Genomic DNA, 23,573 nt, shown 5'->3' on the forward strand with positions numbered 1-23,573 from the left:
TCTCTATAAAATGTAAATGGTAATATTTTTTCAAAGGTTTTTTTGATGAGAATAAATGAGAATATCCCCTCACTGGCTAGCACAGGGCCATACGGAGTGGCAATAAAAATTGATTAATTCTCTTCCCTCTTTTCACCCATGACAGTATAATATAATGAGTTGGTTGTAATTTTTGAAGACTTTTAAACAAGTGACAACAGAAAGCATTTACCTATAAAATTCAATTTGAAGAAACTTACTACAAGCATATTTGAGAATTTTCCTGTTGAATAAATGAAAGGAAATAAACCAAAATAGTTTACAGAGCTGTTGGCTTTAGGTGGAGAAATTACAAATCATTTTTTCTTTCCTTTTATCTGACTTTTAAAAAATTTTTCAAAGTTCTACAATAAGCATATACCGCTTTCATACTCAGAAATCAAATAAACTTTATTCTAAACAATATTCTCTTTGGTAATTTATTTTTTTAAATGCTAAAAAAGGTTACCATTCAAAAGTGAAGGGACAGTTTGTAAAATGCTAATGTCAGGCAAGCTCCCAGATGCTCGACAAGGGTCACAGTGCACACACAGTGGCATGCCTTCACGGAGTGAAGACTGCGAGCTCTGTCCCGGACAAGGGGGCCAGAGTGCTCCGAGAGCAGTGCGCTGGTCAGCAGCCCAGGCAGGATGGAAGGCACTCAGCAGTGAGCGCTCAGCGAGGAGCCAGGGAGCTGAGATCAGACCTGAGACTGAACAGCAATGTGTGATCACCTGCCTCGGCCTGCAAGGAAAGTGAAGCCACGGAAAAGCAAATTTTGACAAGAGCAAATGTTTACAAGAGATGAGGGATGATAAGAGGACCCAATTTATACTGGGAAGTTTATGTTTTAGCTTTCCTCTTGTCAGATGTTAAGTTACGTGAAATCACAAAGGAGAATTTAATAATACGGGTGCTGCTAAGGAAAAAAAAGTAGACCTGAAATAAGCCTTACAGCCAAGCCTCCCCAGGAGGACGCAGCAGCCCTGGGCCCATGCAGTGCCTGCAGCAGGGCTCTGCAGAGCCTTGCTCCTTGCCTGCAAAGCCCAATCCACTGCGGCCTGCTTTCCTGGGGCCTCAGTCCCTTATCTACACAAGGCTCCAGGCAGCCCCACCAATCCACCCTCCTCTACAGCAAAGGGATGCCCAACTGCACATGTCTTGCCTCCCGAGAGTGAAAGCCTCCAACGGAGTGCCATGTGCCCACAGTGAAGCCCTGCCTCTACAGACCTCTGCAGAGACCACTCACCTGCAGGGCACTGCACACCCAACCTCAGGACTGATAATCAACATATATTTTTCATGTAGTATTATTTTAAGCTGAATTATTTTCAACAGTTGTCTTTGGTTTTCCCAAATGATATATGTGTATTTAGTTTAGGTCACCCACATCTAATTTCTTCATGAAGCAGAATAGTATATGATCCTCTCAAGTTCAAATCCATAAAAATGTACCTTGAAATTAAATAAATGGCAACCAGCTAATTTCCATAATACACATAAAGGAAATGAATAATTTTAATGATCTTGAAAGTCAGTAAGAAAAACAGACAATCGTAAAAAATGGGCACAGGCTTTTGAATAAACTGGCTAGTAAATATATGACAAGATGATTAGCTCCACTTGTAAAGAAATACAAATCAGATCAATAATGAGAAACATTTTTCACCTGTCAGATTAGCAAAATATCTAAAGATTGAAAGTACACAGATCAGAAAAACAGATCCTTTCACAAACTGTTGGTGGGAATATAAATTGGTACTGCTGTTTAAGAGGGCAACTCAAGGGGCTGGCTGCATGGCTGAGTGGTTAAGTTCGTGCACTCTGCTTTGGCGGCCTGGGTTCACCAGTTTGGATCCTGGGCACAGACCTACTACACACCGCTTGTCAGGCCATGTTGTGGCGGCGTCCCACATAGAAGAACTAGAATGACCTACAACTAGGATATACAACTACGTACTGGGGCTTTGGGGAGGAAAAAAAGAGGAAGATTGGCAATAGCTGTTAGCTCAGGGCCAATCTTCCTCACCAAAAAATTTTTAAAAAGCATACGTTAAAAAAGGGCAAATTGATACTATCAAAAGTATCAATGTGCATACTCTTTCATAGAGAAATCCTATTTCTAGAAATTAATCCTATAGATACACTCAAAGATATGCTATATTTTGTTGATTTTAAGAAACACACTTTTTCATTTCTGAAATTAGGAAGTGATGTCATAGTTTAATTGGCAGCATTCTTTTTCTCTCTTGGTGGCATGTAAAATAATGGTGCTTCTTAGACTTGATAGTGTCTTAGTGGTATATGCAAGGATATTTTATTGATGCACTTTTTGTCTTGGCAGAAAATTAGAAACAATTTAAATGTCTGTTAAATTAAATTTAGGCAGGAAACTGGTTAAATAAAGTACAGTACAGCTATACAATGCAATACTCTGCAACCCTTACAAAGAATAAGGGAGGCATCATGGAAATATGACCATGATACATTTTAAGTAAAAACATCAAGTTATAGATTGGTATGTAACAGGAAAAAAGGAAGTGTATGTGTGCATTTGGGCATACATTTGTATATGTACAGAAAATAGCTCTTATGATTAATTTCATTAACTTGATATTATGAAAGTATCTGGAAAAAAACTAATCTAATCAGAAAGTAGTCATGAGAAGAAGAACTTAAAATGAAATTCACCTTTTCACTGCTCCATCCCATGCCTGCAAGGAAAGCCATGAGCAACGTACACAGTCCTCCTGACCCAGGGAAACCAAGATACACACTGCTGAACACCGACAGCACAGACAGCCCCAAAACAAGGCACGCCCGCTTCCATACAAGTTTGTCCTTGAGGAGAAAAAACGTGGATTAGCTCAATTATTTCATAGAACTGATTTTTAATTATTGATTTTTCCATATTCAGGACTTAGTAGAAAATAAAAATGTCTGTATCTGTGCACATAAATGCATGACATAACATTTACTTTCTTTTCCTTAACAAAAGTAGAGTTAGCATGTGTACAAATGCAGCTTCCCCGTTCAGGAACCTCAGTGAGCCTCCTCTGAAGTCATTGACGCAGAAGTCCGCAGGGCTGAACGGAGCAGCAGAAAAGAGTGTGTGGGCTTTGGAAGTGGACAAATTAGGGTTAAAATGCAAGCTCTTTCCCACCATTGGCTATGCAGTTGCCATATTACTTAGCCTCTCCAAGCTTTGTTTCCTCCTCCTTGAAAGCAGTTACATCATGGGGTTTTTGTGAAGCTTAAAGATATGATATCTCTATTATTTTTAGGTTCTCTATTTACTCTTTAATGTGATGCTCTCCAGTTCTTCTTTCTAAATCTTTGAATACCAAGAAACTCTAGGTGGCTGTAGACTGAGAGGAGTCTGTGGTGTTGATTTTTAAAATCTAAGCAATGTGCTCCTCTCTTTCGTTACTTGTCCCTGTTCAGCCTTTAAACTTCTTGATTGCTTTAGAAGGCAGCAGGTCCTTAGAAGGGTTCGACTGGAAGCGCACAGGCCCTGGCAGTGGATGAACTGAGTTCATACCCAGCTCTACGGCGTTCTAGCTACGTGACCTTGTTTAAGTCATCTCTCCCTGAGCCTCAGCAGTGAAATGGTCATATTAAAGGTATTCTCTTCATGGGTTATTGTGTGGATTGCACTAGATCAGCGCTTCCCAACAGAACGATCAGTGATGCTGGAAATTTCTATGTCTGTACTGTCTCTGGAAATGTCCTGTGTCTGCTGGAGCTGCATGTAGATAGTCGCTGCCCTGATGAGCACAGCGGGACTTTACTCAACTCACCTGTCATTTTATACACAGTAAGCAACAAAATGTAAGCCATCATTTTTCTTTGTACTTTGTTGCATAATTAGAAAATCCTTGAATTTTCTTTTATGCATTCATAAAATCTTTTACAGACTATTTTACTTGGAGTTTTTTTGCAGCACAATAAAAATTCAAATCAACATACATTCTGATAATGCAAACATTAATTTTCTTAATTAAAGTTTTACTTCAGTTAAGATTTGAATTCCATTCAAAATGCTCTGAAATCTCAAAATAACACCAATTCTTTTAGAAAAGAAAAGGTTTTTATATGTTTACCTATCAGAAGAGACTAAAGAGGGTAAAGGAAAACAAACAAGCCTTTGTTTCTCATTAAGAATCACTATGTACAGTAAAGAACTTCAATCTACTCGGTGAGAAAGAGACTATATTTTAATGAAATGTTAAGGTCTATCTATTTGATAGTATTAGAATCTAAGGTATTTTGACACTAAAACCGTGGGCCCAAAGAACCATTTTATATCTTGATTTAGTTGAGTATTATGAATAATAATAAAAATAAAAAATAAATTAATTAAAAAAATAAGACTTGCGGGGCTGGCTGGGTGGCGCAGTGGTTAAGCTCGCACGTTCCACTTCGGCGGCCCATGGTTGGCCAGTTCGGATCCCAGGTGCAACCTATGCACTGCTTGTCCAGCCATGCTGTGGCAGGCGTCCCACATATAAAGTAGAGGAAGATGGGTACGGATGTTAGCTCAGGGCCAGTGTTCCTCAGCAAAAAGAGGAGGATTGGCAGCAGATGTTAGCTCAGGGCTAATCTTTCCTCAAAAAAATGAAAATAAAAATAAGACTTGCATATCCTATTAGTTTGGAATTCATGTTATTTGTTTTACAGTGCAAGCTGAAGTGTACAGAATATAAATAGGAGAAGAAAATCCCAGGACTGCATTAACATCTTCAAGGTTTAGCTGTCTTCCTAAGCCTCACAGACAGCACTGACAGAGCAGCAAGCAGTTTTAAAATGGGGGTCATTTGCTAAATCACGTCCTTCACATGGCTCTGAGGGAGTGTTCCAGAATGTTTTCCCGTGACATTTTAGAGCACGACTTTCCCACAGATGGTTTCCTTTACCTGGTCACTGCTTGGGAAGTACTGAATAAAAAATCCAAGAAGAGCCCCAGCTGCCACACCAATTACTACCTCCAAAATGCCTCTGAGGACATTAAAAACCGTGGAACCTTAGACACACATAAAAAAAAATCTTCAGTCAGAACTCTAAATCCATAAATACAAAGACTTTACTTCAATCATCACACAAAGCATCTGATTACACAGAAGGAAAAGTTTACAGATATTTCCTGCTCTCCACAGTCTTAAATATATGTGACTTAAAGTGTCTAATAAAATGGGCCTATCTTATAAGAAAGGTATGCATTATTAGAGATAAACTTCAAAATAGGCATAAACTATGATTTGTGCACTTTTTTGTACATTTACTTCAAAAAACTTTACCTAAAGGGCCTAAGAAAATATGAAAGATAAAATTCATGATTCAGAGCTAATTGGTATGATATGCATAGGCTGGGTGAGTAGACTGATCTAGTTTTCAAACAGCCATTTAATAGCCTGATTTTTTTGTGTGTGAGGAAGGTTGACCCTGACCTAACATCCGTTGCCAATCTTCCTCTTTTTACTTGAGGAAGATTGTCGCCGAGCTAACATCTGTGCCAGTCTTCCTCTATTTTATGTGGGACACCGCCACAGCATGGCTTGAAGAGCAGCGCTATGTCCGTGCCTGGGATCTGAACCCACGAATCCTGGGCCACTAAGGCAGAGCACACGAACTTAAACCATTACCCCACAGGGCTGGCCCTACGAGCCTGATTTTAAAATAACAAATGTACACTGATTTTAGTAGGTTTGATATGTATAGAATACAGGAACTTAATTTGAGAATTAAAATCAAGAATCTTTTCTTACTATGATGAGTGTAAAGGACTCATTCCTTCTTGAATGTTTATTCTAAAAGCAAACTGAAAACAAATTATTTTTGAAATTGCTCTTAGAAGAATCTTTATTTCTTACTCAGCTTCTTTGAAATAATAGAGAGGTAAGTAGAACCAATATTTTCCCCCATATCATACAGAACTTAGGAAACTTTAATTAAAAAAACTTTGTGAACACATTGTGCAGAAAATTATATTAAAGTTGCTCAAAGGGGCCGGCCCAGTGGTGCAATGGTTAAGTTCACACATTACGCTTTGGCGGCTAGGGTTTGGCAGTTTGGATCCCGGGTGCAGACATGGCACCACTTGGCAAGCCATGCTGTGGTAGGCGTCCCACATATAAAGTAGAGGAAGATGGGCAAGGATGTTAGCTCAGGGCCAGCCTTCCTCAGCAAAAAAGGGGATTGGCAGCAGATGTTAGCTCAGGGCTAATCTTCCTCAAAAAAAAAAAAAAGTTGTTCAACACATAAAGCCCTTCTTCACACACTATTCTAAGAAAAAATGTACTAACTAGTTATTGTGGGTTTTTGTCATTGTGGTTTAGAGTACACAATATGTCACCCCAAATATGCCACTGGGGCATAAGGATTATTCTGAGTTGAAGGCAATTGAGAAGAAGCAGATATAAGAAAAGCTCTCTGCCCTCTCACTATTTGCCCAAAAGCAGGACATACATTCATAAAGGTGTCCCCTCTCCTTTTTACCAGGAAGGACAGAAGTTAATCACTGAGACAACTTGGGACACTTATGGGCCCTTATCAGCCCCAAGACAGCACCAGAGGAATTCACATCACAAACTTTGCTAAAACAAGCCCTTATCTACCGTTAGGTCCCCATATGTTTCTTTTCCCACAATTTGCTGCCTCTAGAAGCTCAAAGCTCCTTTATCTTGTGCTTCTCCACATAATTATTGTTCTTTGCTAAAATGCTGAACAAGCCCAAATTCTGACCGCTCCTTTGACTTACTCATCTTTGAGGTCTTGTGTAAGCACAATGCACACGTTAATAAACTGTTTTTCTCTTGTTAGTCTGTCTCTTGTCAGTCTGATTACAGGGCCCCAGTCAACGAACCTGGTGTGGGAAACGGTTTTTCCTCCCCTACAGTTTCAATTATCTCTTGTATTTAAAAAAATGATTACCTCTGTAGTAGTTTTATTTAGCTAGGACAGCTCTCTATTAGGTAATAGTGTGACTGTCAAAAACATTTATCTGTGATAATAGTATACGTTGCAAGATATTACAGTAAATAATTTACTATAAATGTGTAGAAAGTAACTAACCACTTTCAGTCTCCCGTATAGTAAGATTGTTTAAAAGAAAAAAAGACTTCTTGGGCCCCACCTCTGAAAATTCTGATGCAGTAAGTCTGGCCGGGCCTGGGATCCACATTTTAAAGAGGCTCCAGGTAGCTCCTATCCAGATGGTCTAAGGACTGCATTTAGTAGGGCAGGGCAGAGGGTACAGAGTATTGTCAAGTAGGAAGGTTCTTCAGGCTAGCCCCACCCCCACCCCCACCCCTCAGATTATGAAAACCCCAGCAGCCACTCCCCACGGCCCTCCCTACCCTGCTCCTGTGTGATTTTAATGCAAACTCTGTTGCTCTAAAGCTGTGGTTTCCATTCCCAAAGATTATGATTTAAGTGGCCTAAGGTAGGGCCCACATATGAGTATTTTTAAAAAGTTCCCAGGTAATTATAGTGTGCAGCTGAGGCTGAGAACTATTGTTTTAAAGGTGTATACCAGGAAGCAGGGAGAATGTACGATTGGACAGGTACAGTAGAGTTAAAATAGAGACAAGGGTGTAGATTCGACCTAATTGGTAATAGAGAATCCTTGCTGGTGCTTGAACAAGAAAGTAAGACTATCAAAACAATGCTTTGAGAAGATTAATTCACCAGTGATACACGGTGGGGACTAGACGTAAGGCAACTTCAGGGTGTGGGAAGAGGTGAAGTACTAGGTAATTGGCATACGTCAAATATAGTCATAAAATGGGAGGATAACCATGGGGCAGAGAGACTGAGAACACAAGACTTTCTAAGGTGTGTTCCCACTAAATAATCTGAAGCTAAACTTAGCCCACAATTACATTTTGTCAATAATATGAAATTGCAAATCTTATCTTCCAGTCTTGGAAACAGATTAAAAAGTGAACTTAAATGTGTGCTGTCCCAAAGGATAATAAAGGTGTTGAATAACAGTAGGGAAAAAATGCCTTAAGTTCCTGTTTTATTACTACTTAAAACAAAATATGTCTGTATCAGACAGTTATTAAGTATTAATAAGATACACATTAAAATAATTATTTCCCCTAAAATGTTAAAGACGAGAGAACAGAAACTGTCCCTCCCACTTGGACTACTTTGTCCTTTGTGCTCACTGAAACACCTGCTCACCCTCTGTGCGCAGTCTCGAAGGCTGACCCTCCCGGGTGGCTGCATGCAGAAGCTGTTCTCCTTCTTTCGACTTTGCTCTTTTGAAGCCCCCTCACGCACCTACCACAGTACTTGAGCATTTTATATTTAGAGGGTGAAGGGAGTAAAGACAAGAAGCCACTGGTTTCTCCTTAGGTATAGAACTAACTCTTGGAGTTGCTTTTTCTATTTTAATTTGCCTTAATCAATTATCAAGGAAATATGCCACACTCACAACATCATATCTATGTCGCTAGAGCATAAGAGAACAGCACACATGAACTGATCAGTTTACCTGTGGAAAAGGCCATGCCCAAGCACGTGTTGAAGCCAGTGGTGGCCAGAATGTCATCAAAGCTGCCAGCAGCCATGAGTAAGGTCGGGACACCTTTTTCAACACCATAGCCCCCTTCCTGCAAAAGGAGCATTGAAGGCACCACCACAGCTGGAGACACAGCACCTAAGACAAAACTAAGCAGGCAGCACTTTAAATATTTATGATAGCATCTTCTTCATTATTACTATTATTAGTGAAATTATAATAACCTCCACTCTTTCAGAGGTTACACTTTAGACAATTACAGTCTTTCAAAGGCAGTGAGGTCCCAAACAGAAACACACGCACAGCTACAAGTTCTACAGAACACTTCTTCTGAGCGTGGCCATGGACAACTTGCGTTGGGACTACGCAGCCTGTCTGAAATCTGTATTTACGGCTGGTCTGGGAGACCTAATGGGGTGAGGCCCCAGGAATCTGCCTTCTATCTAAACAAAACATCCACGGCATGAGGTTTGAAAAACACGGCCATGGACTTTTTGGATTGGAATCCAGTGATGCGAGGCCTTCTATCAGGACCTGGCATGTAAAAATCAGACAACAGATTAGAAGAGGAAGGCCATAGTGACAGTAACAGTGACACTGATAACGGCAGCAGTAGGATAGCAGAAAGCATTTATGAAGCTCACTATGTACCTAACACCATTTTAAGCACTTCACATATATTAACTAATTTAATCCTCACAACCACCCTATGAGGTAGCTACAATCATTATCTTTGTTTTGCAAATGAGGAAATGGAGGCACAAAGAGATTAGGTAATTTGCCGAAGATCACATACTGGAAAGTCAGAGCCGAGATTTGAATCTAGGCAGTATAGCTCGAGAGTGTTAACCGTGAGAAGTAAGTAGTTCTTACTTCTTGCCTACTTATCAGCACCAAATTATTATTATTTTTTTTAAAGATTGGCACCTGTGCTAACATCTGTTGCCAATCTTTTCTTTTTTCTCCCCAAAGCCCCCCAGTACATAGTTGTAGACTGTAGTTGTGAGTGCCTCAGGCTGTGCTATATGGGACGCCAATGCCACCTCAACATGAGCCGTGGGGCTGGCCCCAACACCAAATTCTTACCAAGTACTTTCATATTTATTTACTTCTTATGGCTCTTAAATCTTAGAAGTAGGAACCAGGGGCTGTCCCAGTGGCATAGTGGTTAAGTTCATGTGCTCTGCTTCGGCGGCCCAGAGTTTGCTGGTTCAGATCCTGGTGTGGACCTATATACTGCTCATCAAGCCATGCTGTGGTGGCATCCCACATAGAAGAACTAGAAGGATTTACAACTAGGATATACAACTATATACTGGGCCTTTGGGGAGAAAAAAAAAGAAAAGAGGAAGCTTGGGAACAGATGTTAGCTCAGGGCCAATCTTCCTCACCAAAAAAAAAAAGAAGAAGAAGAAGAAGAAGAAGAAAGAACTAACAGCAGGAGGAAAATACAGCAGAACAGATAATCATAAGAGCCTGGTGAAAGGAGGAGGAGGCCTGTGCTAGGTGTGGATCACCGTTGAGCATTCGTTATCCTTTGTATGGACTTTGAGGAGAGATCTGGCATCTCTCACTGGCATGGAATCAGGCATAATAAAAGTCTATTACTTCCTCAATAGTTTAAATTATTATAAAACTGTCAAAGTTAGCACCTACAAAGACATACACTATATTTTGAAGTTATAATGTTTATATGCTGGTATATTAATAGTCATAATATTATGCTGGAATATCTGTATTGTATTTTCTGATGTCCTTACGAAAATATTATGCATTCACTTGTATAGCGTCAGAGAAAGTCCTAAATGTCCGTGTGTATTTTCATACGACAAAGAAAAATCATTACCCCAGTATAAATCCCCATTGCCACGGCAAACCCATTAGGAAGTGGGCAAGAAGAGCAGATGAGCATGCCTCCACAAGACAGGGACCCATGGCTAATCTTACACAGACACCCTTCAGCTTCCTCAGGGCCTGAAATATAAAAATAGACATACGAAATAACCCTCTAAAGACACACAGAGAGAATGACATTAAATGCTTTTTCTTCAGTGTTCAGACTGTCTGGATCATCCATCATGAATTTTCCAGGTAATGAGTTTTATTTAACAAACATTTCAGTGTTCTAAGTGTTTTAGAGTTGGCTTATTAGTCCTCATAGCAACCTATGACACAGGGGATAATATTATCATCATTGTTTAGATTTTCTCATCCAAAAAGGCACAAGTTAAAGCTGTTCTCCAAGATCATGAAATTAGTGAGTGGTGGAGCTTGGTTTGAGCTCGGCCAGGCTGCTTTCAGAGTCTGTGCTCATAACCTCCACACTAGCTGATCTAACCGTCTCGGTGTTGGCCATATGTATAATTTGTGGCCCCAGAATGAACCGGATGTAAAGGCAATCCTCAAGAACATTCATTCCTGCTTTCAAAAGCAAACACGAAAAAAGCACACTTTGAGACTCATTCTGTATGCTAGGCAGTTTTCTGAGCCAGCATAGTTAGTCCTAAACACTCGTATAGGGCTTTCCACACCAAAAATATGATGTCTTCTCTCTCACAACCCTTATTTATAACTACGGCCTGTATCTCTGTCAGAGAAAAGGGGAGCCTTTATTCTTGGTGCTGTCCCTAGATAGACAGTAACTCCACCTTTCTCCAAGAGAGAGTATGGGAACATCTTTTGGGGACAGTCCTGTATGAAATAAATTTCATTCTGTCGTTCTGAATGCTGTGCAAAGTGTCCACATCCATTTCCTAAAGCTCAGTCATTCTAAATACTTGCAATATTGGAAGAACAAAATTCCAAGTCAATAATTAGAAATTTATACTTCAATACCTGTGGATCAAGCCCAAGGCCAGCACGAACCAATATGACAGATAGTGCTATGCTTCTCAAAGCGGAAGACCACTTCTGCTTGATCTGTACGTTATCATTGATGACAGGGATATTTCTGATGAGAAACCCAGCAAGCAGCATGCCTGGGATGGAGAAATCAAACAAATCTTTAGTTTTCAAATACAGAAAATATTTTCAGTACTTTAGATGTAGAAGAGACTATCCCAGGATTATAATCCCAGGAACCACTTCTTTTATGCTTAGTCCTTAGATGAAATTATGTCAAACTTTTGATGAAAAAAAAAATTACAGGAGCTAAGAAAAGGCTTTAATATGCAGATAAAAATGAAAGATTAGAATAATTAATAATTCATTAATAATTGAACCTGAAAGAGAGAAACAGGATGTAGTATTTGGGTAGAAAGTATGATCAAATTCTGAATATAAAATGTTTTAATACAAGGCCCAATTCAGTCATCTCTTTGTATGCAAACAGCAGAAAGATTCTAAAATTATTTACCATGCCAGATTACTTGAAATATCAATACCTATATGGGCTCTATTTTACCTATTTTCAAACCAGATAATTTAATAAAAAACATATAACCTGCTTTGCAAAGGCTTAGAAGTGAGTTATCATGAAATAGACATTGTTCTGTCATGTCAGCTGGTGGCTCTTCTTTCCTTCAGCCATTCAACATTTATCAAATGCCTTCGGTACTTTCGACACTATAGTAGGTATTAGAGATATTGCAATGAACAAAGGCTCAGTACTATCCCTCAACAAGCTTTCAGTCTATGGGGGCAACCTCAATTTTATGGAAGCATGAGGAGGCCTTATACAAGCTGAGACAAGGAAGGGTGAGTCAGCAGGGGCCAAAGAAGGGGAAGGGGAATGAAGAAGGGGCTGGAGAAGTTGAGAAGTTTCTGGGAGAAATAACAGTTTCTTCCAAGGTATGAAGGGAAAGTGTGACACATTCTGGGAACTGCAAGTAGTTGAGTGTGCCTGAGGAAGCCGGGTAGTTTGTCAGAGAATCCTGCCCTCCCTGATACCACATGCCCAGATAGGGGAAGGATTTCTCCTCAGAGACTGCAAGCCGTCCACACTCCGTTCTTCTCCAGCAGGACTCTTTTCTTACCACGTCCTTATATGGACCACACTTCAAAGGACTAAATAAATTTACTAACTTTGGGTTGTTTTATATGTAAGCTATGAGAATAGAGATGAATTACAAGTATAGCTTTTTGTGACTTGTTCCAGACACCATTAGGCAAGGAAGCATCTCTTCCAGGCATTTCTCATTGCTGCCATTTAATCTAGAAGAAGTTATGAATTCTGCAGTCATGATCTTTCTAGAATTTTTGAAAGTAAGAACCAGCCTACAATAGCTGTTTTTAAAAGAATAATAATATATTTGCTCATGATAAAATTAAACCATGACAGACAATGTAAAGTGACCAGTACATGTCCTACCCCAAGTGCAACTTTCCAGCTTCATTCCCCAAAGGTTTCCACTGTCCAGAGTTTTCTGTGCCCTTCCAGAAAGTTTCTCTACCTATTAAAGCATGCTTCTCTGTGTGTGTGTACGTGTGCTCTTTTGCACTGGACACAAATGAGAGCATGTTTAAATACCATTGTATAATCTGTTTCTTTTCCACTTAACAATATATCGTGGACATATTCCCAATGATGCACATATATATTTGCCTTGTTTTTTTTAATAGTTGGAATAGTTTCTCGTTGTGTGGAAGTACCATAATTTTTGGACTAAGTAAGGGACTTGAAGGAACTTTCCAGACTTTTCATTACAAACAGTGCTGAAATGAGCACAGTATTTATTAACTGCATGCCAGACCCTTACTCTACCCTGGTAATGCAGAGGCGAGCTACACCAACATGGGCCTTGTCCACATAGAGCTTACATATTTGTAGGTTTGTGCAAGTATATCCATAGGATAATTCTTAGCAGTGGAAATGTTAGGCTCCAGGGTACAGTGTATATCATTTTTATAGATATTAATGAATTACCAGCCAAAAATGCTGCACTAACCTTACATTTCATTAATTTGTCAACAGTTCTTTACTGAAACTTAAAATGTGAATCTAAACCAGCCCTAAATTGATTATAGCATACAACTACCTGAAATCAAAAGGAATAATAGTCTAATAAGAACTCACAAATATGTAGGAGTTTCTTTTGGAGTTTTGGAGGGGATGAAGGAGCATTTTTCATTTCTGAGATGAATGTACAAACAATTTCCCTGAGACAGTTCTGTTTGCCGATGGCCTCCGTTGATGTGGCCACCTGACTGTGATTAGGAAGGCGCCCCCTCTGGCCTCTGAGCCCCTGGGGGGGCCTTTCCCTTGGGTGTGGAGAAAAGAATACCTTCTTTGATAAGGAGTATTCTTCTTTCCTCCTTAATTTCTATTACGGAAATTTTTTAAAACATGCAAAAATTATCAATACATGGCCAATCTTATTTCATCTACTCTCAAGTTATTTTGAAGCAAATCATTATTGAAAAAAATTTCCAGCAACCCAGACCATCAGCAAAGGAAACAGTGTCCTAGGAAAGTTGTTTTCACATTCATTTTTGGAATAAAAAATGCTCCTTCATCCTCCATCTCTGGCAATTATTTCAATGAATTTTTAAAAATATGGAATAGGCAATCACCACACATGTCTGCCTTAACAAGTCTTCTTTATGGATTCAGATAATGTTTCAGTTTTAGATACTGGCCCTAATACGCTAAGAGCCAGTAAACTTCTGTCACAAACGTACCACTATAGAAAGGGATGGTAAGACACATTACGTACGTGACTTTTAAGAATGATTTCAGTGACCTCAGGAGATTTCATGTAATCACAAAGCCCAAGGATTTATCATTTTGCAACATGTGTATTTTGCTTGTTGCAATAACAGGCATGGAGTGGAAAAGAGAAGGATGAGGTGTAAAGGGCCTTTTCATGGCGTCTAGAACAGTAGTCCTCAACTTAGGTTGCATATTAGAATCACCTGGGGAGCTTTTAAAAATTCTGATACCCAGGGCTACTCCATTCAATTAGTTCAGAATCTCTGGGGTGGGTCCCAGGCATCAGCTTTTTAAAAAATTTCCCAGATGATTCCTACGTGCAGCCAGGTTTGAAAACTTATGATTTTTCTGTGGAAAGTGTGGTCTTTGAGCTTATTAGAAAGGCAGAATCTCAGGCCTCACCCCAGACCTACTGAATTAGAGTCTGCATTTTAACAAGATCCAAGGTCATTCTCTGGATAATAAAGTGTGAGAAGCTCTGACTTAGATGCAGGGGTTAGTAAACATTTTCTGTAAAGGGCCATACAAGAAACACTGCAGGCTTTGTGGGCCACATGGTGTCTGTTATAAGTTCTCAGCCCTGCCACTGTAGTATAAAAGCAGCCACAGACAATATGTAAATGAATGAGCATGAGTGTGCTCCAATAAGATCTTATTTACAAGAAGAGATGGTTTGCCAACCCTTTATCATAGCACACAGGCATATTTAGAAACAGCCCCCCTTTTGTTTTTTGGTGAGGAAGATTTGCCCTGAGCTAACATCTGTGCCAAGCTTCCCCTATTTTGTATGTGGGACGCCACCACAGCATAGCTGACAAGGGTGTAGTCCACAGCCAGGACCGGAACCCACGAACCTGGGCCACTGAAGCAGAGTGCACGGAACTCAACCACTACACCACCGGGCTGGCCTAGAAACAACCCATTGTCATAATAATTCAATTAAAAACTTTAACAAAAAGCACCCATGATAAACAATATGAATTAAGTGAAATAACTTGAATTTTACCTAAATTGAAAAATATATTGAGAAACAGTGTAGAGTAAGATGTAAATAATTCTACTTCTTTTTACATTTAGTTTCAATTGCTCACCACAAATTCACAAGAAAATAATTTTGGTCTATGTTAACCAATCCTGAGGTCCTCACTAATAGAAAAAAATTTTTACTTAGGAAATGTGTGTGTGTGGGGGGGTCTGGCCCTGTGGCTGAGTGGTTAAGTTCATGCACTCTGCTTTGGCAGCCCAGGGTCTCACTGGTTTGCATCCTGTGCACTGACCTAGCACCGCTCATCAGGCCATGCTGAGGTGGTGTCCCACATAGAGGAACTGGAAGAACCGACAACTGGAATATACAACTATGTACTGGGGGGCCTTGAGGAGAAGAAGAAATAAAAAAAAAAAGAAGATTGGCAACAGATGTTAGCCGAGGGCCAATCTTTTGAAATAAAAAAAGGAGATGTGTGCAAATATGCATGTGTAAAAGGTACATGGTTTTTAAATAAAACTTAATGATTTATAAATCTGTGAGAAAGGGACACAAAATGTCTTTTGTGGTATACTGAAAGTAGTACACTGAAATTTTGTAATATGGAATTTTTAAAAGAAACATTAAAGATATAATACCTAGTTTTAAGACTAATTTTTACGTGTCGTATCTGCACAGTTCTCATGGCCTCTGGAAGAATAGTTTTGTAATACATGTTGGAACTTCACTCGTTTGTCAATGATGTGAGTGACTGACAACATATTAAGCCCTGGGCTGCAGCATTTGCTGATTTCTGTATTACAGATACTTCTACCAGGGCTGATGTTAACCTACCAACCTGACGTCATTGAACGTGGAGCTGGGAACAGATGGGCAGTGACACACCGTGATATAGTATTTCCATAATCTCAAGAGGAGAGATAAGAGGAAAATGTAGTAAAATAATTAAGAAGTGATTGGTTTTGAGTATTGCTCTTGTGTTTAATGCAAGTTATTTAATTGTAAGTATATATAATTTAATTTTCAAATTGCTGTTTACCAACTGGCTCATAAAACTCATCACAATTTAACAATCAGCTTTAAGGGCCAGCACAGCAAATACAGAAATAGTTTATTCCTTTATTTCCCAAACTACTATTTTAAAAATATGATTTACTCTGAAGGACACAGGAAGTGTTTGGTACTTACCAAGAAGAGGAGGTAGTGGAGGCAACGTAGGTAACTTAATGAGCCCCAAAAGTTTCCCTCCAAAGATGGCACAATAGAACAGGATTATAATTCCAAATAGGTTTCCTCCAGGAAGACATTCACTGCCAGTAATTGACCACACTACAGCCCACAGAAGAACAAGGATGGTAACTGAAATAAACCAGGAAAACTTCTATCAATAAGTTGTCATATGTCGGTTTTGATATAATCTAAAAGTTTTTAAAAATAAATACTGAATACACATACAAATATTTACAACCATGTGTAAGTTTTGAAGAACACCAGTGATATGAACAACTGGGTAATTACCAACCATCTGAAGAAATAGGATACTACCAGTGCCTTGAAGGCACCTCTGTGTTCCTCTTAATCCCATCCCCCATCGCCTTCCACACTGCTACAACTACTACCTTGAACTTTTTTTCTTTTTACCATTCCCTTATTATTCTTTTTAATTTTACTATAAATATATCAGTAGTTAATAAAAAGAGAAACAATCACTATCTTTAACCTCTTCACAGGAGCATGAGAATACTTGAACAACCACACTCCCCTATTTTAGCTCTGCCTTGAATTAAACATTAGCATTGTTTCTCTTCTATGTTGACGTTTGTTTAGAATTACTCAGATACTTACCTTTTTGGGGGGGCCATCATTCATTGTGGCACCTCAAACCTTTCCTCTGGGACAATCATCTGGTTACCTGAAGTATTTGCTTTAGTAGAGGCATTTCTGTTAGAATGCAAAATATGTTTCCCTGTTTCAAAAACCTTGTGTTCTACAAAATCAGACACTGAAAACAAAAAGACTTATGGGAAAAACAGAGTTGGAGCAGACGACCCAAAACTCAAAACTCAAAACTTGTGACCAAAGCACTAAAAAACAGTAACAATTCTAATACAGTATCAGCACAGTTAAATCTCTACTGACATCGCATCTAAAGTCAGTCTCTTCTTTGCAGACTTAAACCCTGGAACCACACTTCCTTTTTCCCGAGATGTAGAATCTTGAGGGCATTTGCTTTAAATAGAGAGCAGCTCCATCAAAATCTTATGCAGATTGTAGCTTATTCATCAAACAAAGGTTTGTTTGTTTTTAACTGAGGGAAAAGTGTTGGCAGCTTCTTCACCTGTACTGTCAGCTTCTTCATCCACGTGTGGTTTCATTAGATAGCTTAACATTGTGGGAAGTTTAAAAAGTCTTTGAAGCCCCTAAACCAGCAACTAACTGCCCAAAAAGAACGCACTTTCACAGAGATTTCAGCTTTTTAAAAGGTCCTCAAGTTGATAAGGCTTTATCTTTAATTGTAAGAAAACATCTATCTGATTTTTGTTTTCAATTCACTTTGTATTCACTTGCTATTGCTTGATGATGAAAAATACTAAGGTGACAGGAAAAATTATGTACAAAAATGCAAATTCCATCTGGCACTCACACAATTCCCTCTTTACCATCGCATAAGAGCTAATTGATGGTACAGAAACTCTCTGTAGCAAAGCATGTTATGTTTCTCATAAGGCTCTGTTGGTAGTAAAGGCTTAGTTTTGTCTGAAATTATCTTCATTTTCATTCTTAAGACAGAGTTTTTCTGCATATACAATTCTAGGTTGAGAGTTACTTTCTCTCAGGTCCTTGAAAATATTACTCTTTGGCTTTCTGGCTTTCATTGCTGCTTTTACGTCTAATTTCTGCTTTTTTAGGGAATTCTTTTTCTTTGGCTGTTTTTAAGATTTTTTCCTTTTCTTTGGTTTTCTGCAATTTCAGTTTGATGTATTTAGGTATGACTTCCTTTCGGTTTGCTTGGGATTTAAGTTTTTCACTAATTCTGGAAAATTCTCAGTCTTCATTTCTTCAAATATTTCCTCTTCTCCATTCTCTATTCTCTTTTTCTGGAACTAAGATCAGACAGTCATACTCTTCTCCATGTTGCTATCCCTCATTTTCACATTTTCCATCTTTGTGTGAACTGCATTCTAGATAATCTCTTCAGATCTCTTACTAGTTCACCAATTCTCTTGTCACTTAACCCACTGCTTCATCTATCCACTGAGTTTTACATTTCAATTACTGTACTATATCTTTCATTTCTAGAAATTCGACTTGGTCGTTAGCAAAATGTTTGTTTATTTTTTAAAAATAGTTCCTTGTTTTGTACTTATATTTGCTATCTCCTCTTTAATTTCTTTACAGATACCAAAAATATTTTCTATTTTCTGATAATGCAAATTTTTGAAATCTCTGTTTCCTTGTGCATGTTGTGATCTTTTAAAATTTGTTGTGACAGTGACCTCTTCCTTGGAACTTTACCTTTGGGGATTGTTGGAGCCTTAGGTTGAATGTGAGTTTTCCTGGATCGGATCTGCATTTGCTTCTACCATGTGCTTAGAAGCTTCCAATCTGGGATCACTTTTAGATATATTTTCAGCTTGTGTTTTTTATGTGAATTTGGAGCACAGATCAGCATGGAGTTACACATTTTTAGTGGGACGCTCCTCTCCCCCAGCCAGCACCATAGTTGAGATAGGTGTGGGTGCAGGCCCCATCTGCAGCTGCCACGCTGGGCTCCAGCTTTGTGTGGGTGAGGGAGGATGAATGCTCCTGAGACTTCTGCCCACCTGGACCAGCTCCAGCGCAGCCCCCTATGCTCTCAGGGCCTCAGAATGACTCTCAAGCTCACAGGTGTTTTGCAGAAGCCTCCAGGGTGAAGGCCAGCTTGAGTGCATATTTATCTCCTCTGCTCAGTTTGGTTTTGGTGTCCAATGACTTCCTGTTTTCTTCACAGAAAAAAGGTACATTTAAAAAGACTTAAAATACTGTTTTCATCTTGGCATAAGTGAGAGAATTGTTCACTGAATCTTGTCTACCATACTGCTAGAGACTGAATCTAATGCCCCAGTTTTTACATCCTCACAGAATTCTTCCTGATTTTCTAGGCTTATGATGATGTTACAATGAAATAAATAACTTAAGGCCTTCAGTATTTTCCAGTTGGCTATAGGGGCTGAAATTTCTATACAGTATTGAAGGTATAATGGGAAAGTAGGAATTACCAGCTACTAAATTTTACTGTATCACAGCATGAACCTGATTTTATACTAAATTCAGCAAGGTAGTTTTCTACTTCAAGACCACTTTTAAAAAAAATCTCTAATTTTCCTTTCCTCTCCCATACTCAAAATTCAGTTCTAAATACACAGTAAATATATGTGTATAAGGTTTCTCTAAATCATCTTTAATTTAGTTAATAATTTACTTCTCATTTATGATTTTGGAAAATCATTTTTTCACATGTAAGATTGACTTCTTAAGACAAATACTTATGTATTCTGAATGGGCACAGGAAGGAGTATAGGAGAAAGCCCTCTTGTGAGCCTCAGGAACAGAAGTACAGAAAACAAGAGAAGAGGTGCTCACACACGTGAGTCCACTTCTCAGGCAGCTGATGGACAACGATTACAGAACTCAAAACAGTGAGTCTCCAGACCACATCGTTCATTTACACCTTTCCTATGTCAATCTGTATCAGTTTTCCTGTAAATGTTTTAACTAGAAATGTGCCATAATTTGAAGGGTAAAAGTTTAAAAAAATAATAAAAAGGACAGAAAAGGTATTAAATTATCTGTTGCCTTATGAACTAGTGTACATTTTGGAACCTGGTTTTCTCCATGTGTTTTAAATAAAGTTTGAGATTTTTTTCTCATGCTAGTTTAGAAAATTAACTAATTTCAGTAAAAACATATCCAGAGTCTAAAGTATAACATACCATTGTTCCAGTTGAGAATGGTAAAATGTCTTTCATTTTCATTTCGTGAGCTTCAGAGCGTACATACACACACAGGTACATTCACACACTTCTTTTTTGAACAAAAAACAGCATTACTGAATCTGAACATCCATTTATTAATCAAATTGATATCAGCTTAATGTTTGGCTGCCTCCAAAGACCAAATCCATTCCTAAAAGACAAATATACCCCAACTCTAACAATATCCAAAATTGTGCTGAGATAAATTCTCAAGGAAAAATCTTCCAAATATTTTTTTTTTTAAATTGAGATTCATAATAGTTTGCATCATTGTGAAATTTCAGTTGTACATTATTTCTTGTCTGTCACCACATAAGTGCTTCCCTTCATCTCGTGCCCACCCTCCAGCCCCCTTCCCCTGGTAACCACTGAACTATTTTCTTTGTCCATGTGTTTGTTTATGTTCTGCATATAAGTGAAATCATATGGTGTTTGTCTTTCTTAGTCTGGCTTATTTCGCTTAGCAAATAATACCCTGCAGGTCCATCCATGTTGTTGCAAATGGGAAGATTTTGTCTTTTTATGGCTTAGTAGTATTCCATTGTATATATGTACCACATCTTCTTTATCCAGTCATTGGTCGTTGCGTACTTGGATTGTTTCCATGTTTGGCTATTGTGCATAGCGCTGCAATGAACACAAGGGTGCATATGTTACTTTGGATTGTTGATTTCAAGTTGTTTGGGTAGATACCCAGTAGTGGCATAGCTGGGTCACATGGTAGTTCTATTTTTAGTTTTTTGAGGAATCTCCATACTGTCTTGCATAGTGGCTGCACCAGTTTGCATTCCCGCCAGCAGTGGATGAGGGTTCCCTTTTCTCTACATCCTGTCCAACATTTGTTGTTTTTGGTCTTGGCAATTACAGCCATTCTGACTGGTGTAAGGAGATATCTCATTGTAGTTTTGATTTGTATTTCCCTAACAATTAGTGATGTTGAGCGTCTTTTCACGTGCCTGTTGGCCATCTGTATATCTACCTTTGAAAATGTCTGTTCATATCCTCTGCCCACTTTTTGATCGGGTTGTTTTTTTTTTTTGTTGAGGTGTGTGAGTTCTTTATGTACTTTGGATATCAACCCCTTGTTTGATAAATGATTTGCAAATATTTTCTCCTAGTTGGTGGGTTGTCTTTTCATTTTGTTGATGGTTTCCTTTGCTTTGTAGAAGCTTTTTAGTCTGATGTAGTCCCATTTGTTACCTTTTTCTTTTGTTCCCCTTACCCGAGTAGACACGGTATTCAAAAAGATGTGGCTAAGACCAAAGTCAAAGAGTGTACTGCCTGTTTTTTCTTGTAGGGGTTTTACGGTTTCAGTTCTTACATTCAAATCTTTAATCCATTTGGAGTTAATTTTTGTGTGTGGTGAAAGATAATGGTCTACTTTCATTCTCTTGCATGTAGCTGTCCAGTTTTCCCAACGCCATTTATTGAAGAGACTTTCCTTTCTCCATTCTTTGCTCCTTTGTCAAAGATTAACTGTCCATAGATGTGTGGTTTTATTTCTGGGCTTTCAATTTTGATCCATTGATCTGTTTGTTTTGGTGCCACTACCACGCTGTTTTGATTACTGTAGCTTTGTAGTATGTTTTAAAGTCAGGGTTGTGATACCTCCAGCTTTGTTCTTTTTTCTCAGGATTGCTTTGGCTATTTGGGGTCTTTTGTTGTTTCATATAAATTTTTGAATTCTTTGTTCTATTTTTGTGAAGAATGTCATTGGGATTCTGATTGGGATTGCACTGAATCTGTAGATTGCTTTAGGTAGTATGGACATTTTGACTATGTTTCTTCTTCCAACCCATGTGCATGGAAAATCTTTCCATTTCTTTACATCTTCCTCAATTTATTTCAGTAATGACTTATAGTTTTCAGTGTACACATCTTTCACCTACTTGGTTAAGTTTATTTCTAGGTATTTTATTCTTTTTCTTGCAGCTGTAAATGGGATTGTATTCTTGATTTCTTTTCCTGCTAGTTCATTGTTAGCGTATAGGAATGCAACTGATTTTTTAAAATTGATTTTGTACCCTGCAACTTTGCTGTAGTTGTTGATTATTTCTAGGAGTTTTCTGGTGGATTCTTTAGGGTTTTCTATATATAGAATCACATCATCTACAAATAGTGAAAGTTTCACTTCTTCCTTTCCAATTTGGATTCCTTTTCTTTTTCTTGCCTAACTGCTCTGGCCAAAACCTCCAGTAATATGTGGAATAAGAGTGGTGAGAGTGGGCACCATTGTCTCGTTCCTGTTCTCAGAGGAATGTCTTTCAGTTTTTCCCCATTGAGTATGATGTTGGCTGTGGGTTTGTCATATATGGCCTTTATTATGTTGAGGTAATTTCCTTTAATACCCATTTTATTGAGAGTTTTTATCATAAATGGATGTTGGCTCTTGTGAAATGCTTTCTCTGCATCTATTGAGATGATCATGTGATTTTTATTCCTCATTTTGTTAATGTGGTGTATCACACTGATTGATTCATGGATGTTGAAGCATCCCTGCATCCCTGGAATGAATCCCACTTGATCATGGTGTATGATTCTTTTAATGTATTGCTGTATTCAGTTTGCCAATATTTTGTTGAGGATTTTTGCATCTAAGTTCATCAGTGATATTGGCATGTAGTTTTCCTTCTTCGTGTTGTCTTTGTCTGGTTTTGGTATCAGGGTAATGTTGGCCTCACAGAATGTGTTAGGAAATGTTCCCTCTTCTTCAATTTTTCAGAATAGTTTGAGGAGAATAGGTACTAAATCTTCTTTGAATGTTTGGTACAATTCTCCAGAGAAGCCATCTGGTCTTGGACTTTTGTTTTTTGGGAAGTTTATGATTACTCTTTCAAGCTCTGTACTTGTGATTGGTCTGTTCAGATTCTGTTTCTTATTGATTCAGTTTTGGGAGGTTATATGAGTATAGGAATCCATCCATTTCTTCTAGGTTATCAAATTTGTGGGCATACAGTTTTTCACAATAGTCTCTTATAATCCTTTGTATTTCTGCCGTATCTGTTGTAATTTCTCTTTCATTTCTAATTTTATTTATTTGAGCCTTCTCTCTTTTTTTCTTGTTGAGTCTGGCTAAGGTTCTGTCAATTTTGTTTATCTGCTCAAAGAACCAGCTGTTAGATTCATCAATCCTTTTTACTGCTTTTTTAGTCTATATTTCATTTATTTCTGCTTTGATGTTTATTATTTCCCTCCTTCTGCCGACTTTGGGCTTTATCTGTTCTTCTTTTTCTAGCTCTGTTAGCTGTATGTTAAGATTACTTATTTGAGATTTTTCTTGCTTGTTGAAGTGGGCCTGTGTTGCTATGAATTTCCCTCTCATGACTGCTTTTGCTGCATCCCATAAGAATTGGTATGTTGTATTTTCATTTTCATTTG

General features: G+C 38.4%; 1 pseudogene; it reads right to left on the reverse strand.

Moving 5' to 3' along the window:
* Nucleotides 1–23,573, reverse strand: part of LOC139044086 (sodium/hydrogen exchanger 9B2-like) — a 42,092-nt pseudogene that overhangs the window by 13,000 nt on the left and 5,519 nt on the right.

This window comes from Equus asinus, unplaced genomic scaffold, assembly GCF_041296235.1.
Source record: "Equus asinus isolate D_3611 breed Donkey unplaced genomic scaffold, EquAss-T2T_v2 contig_585, whole genome shotgun sequence".
Lineage (NCBI taxonomy): Eukaryota > Metazoa > Chordata > Mammalia > Perissodactyla > Equidae > Equus > Equus asinus.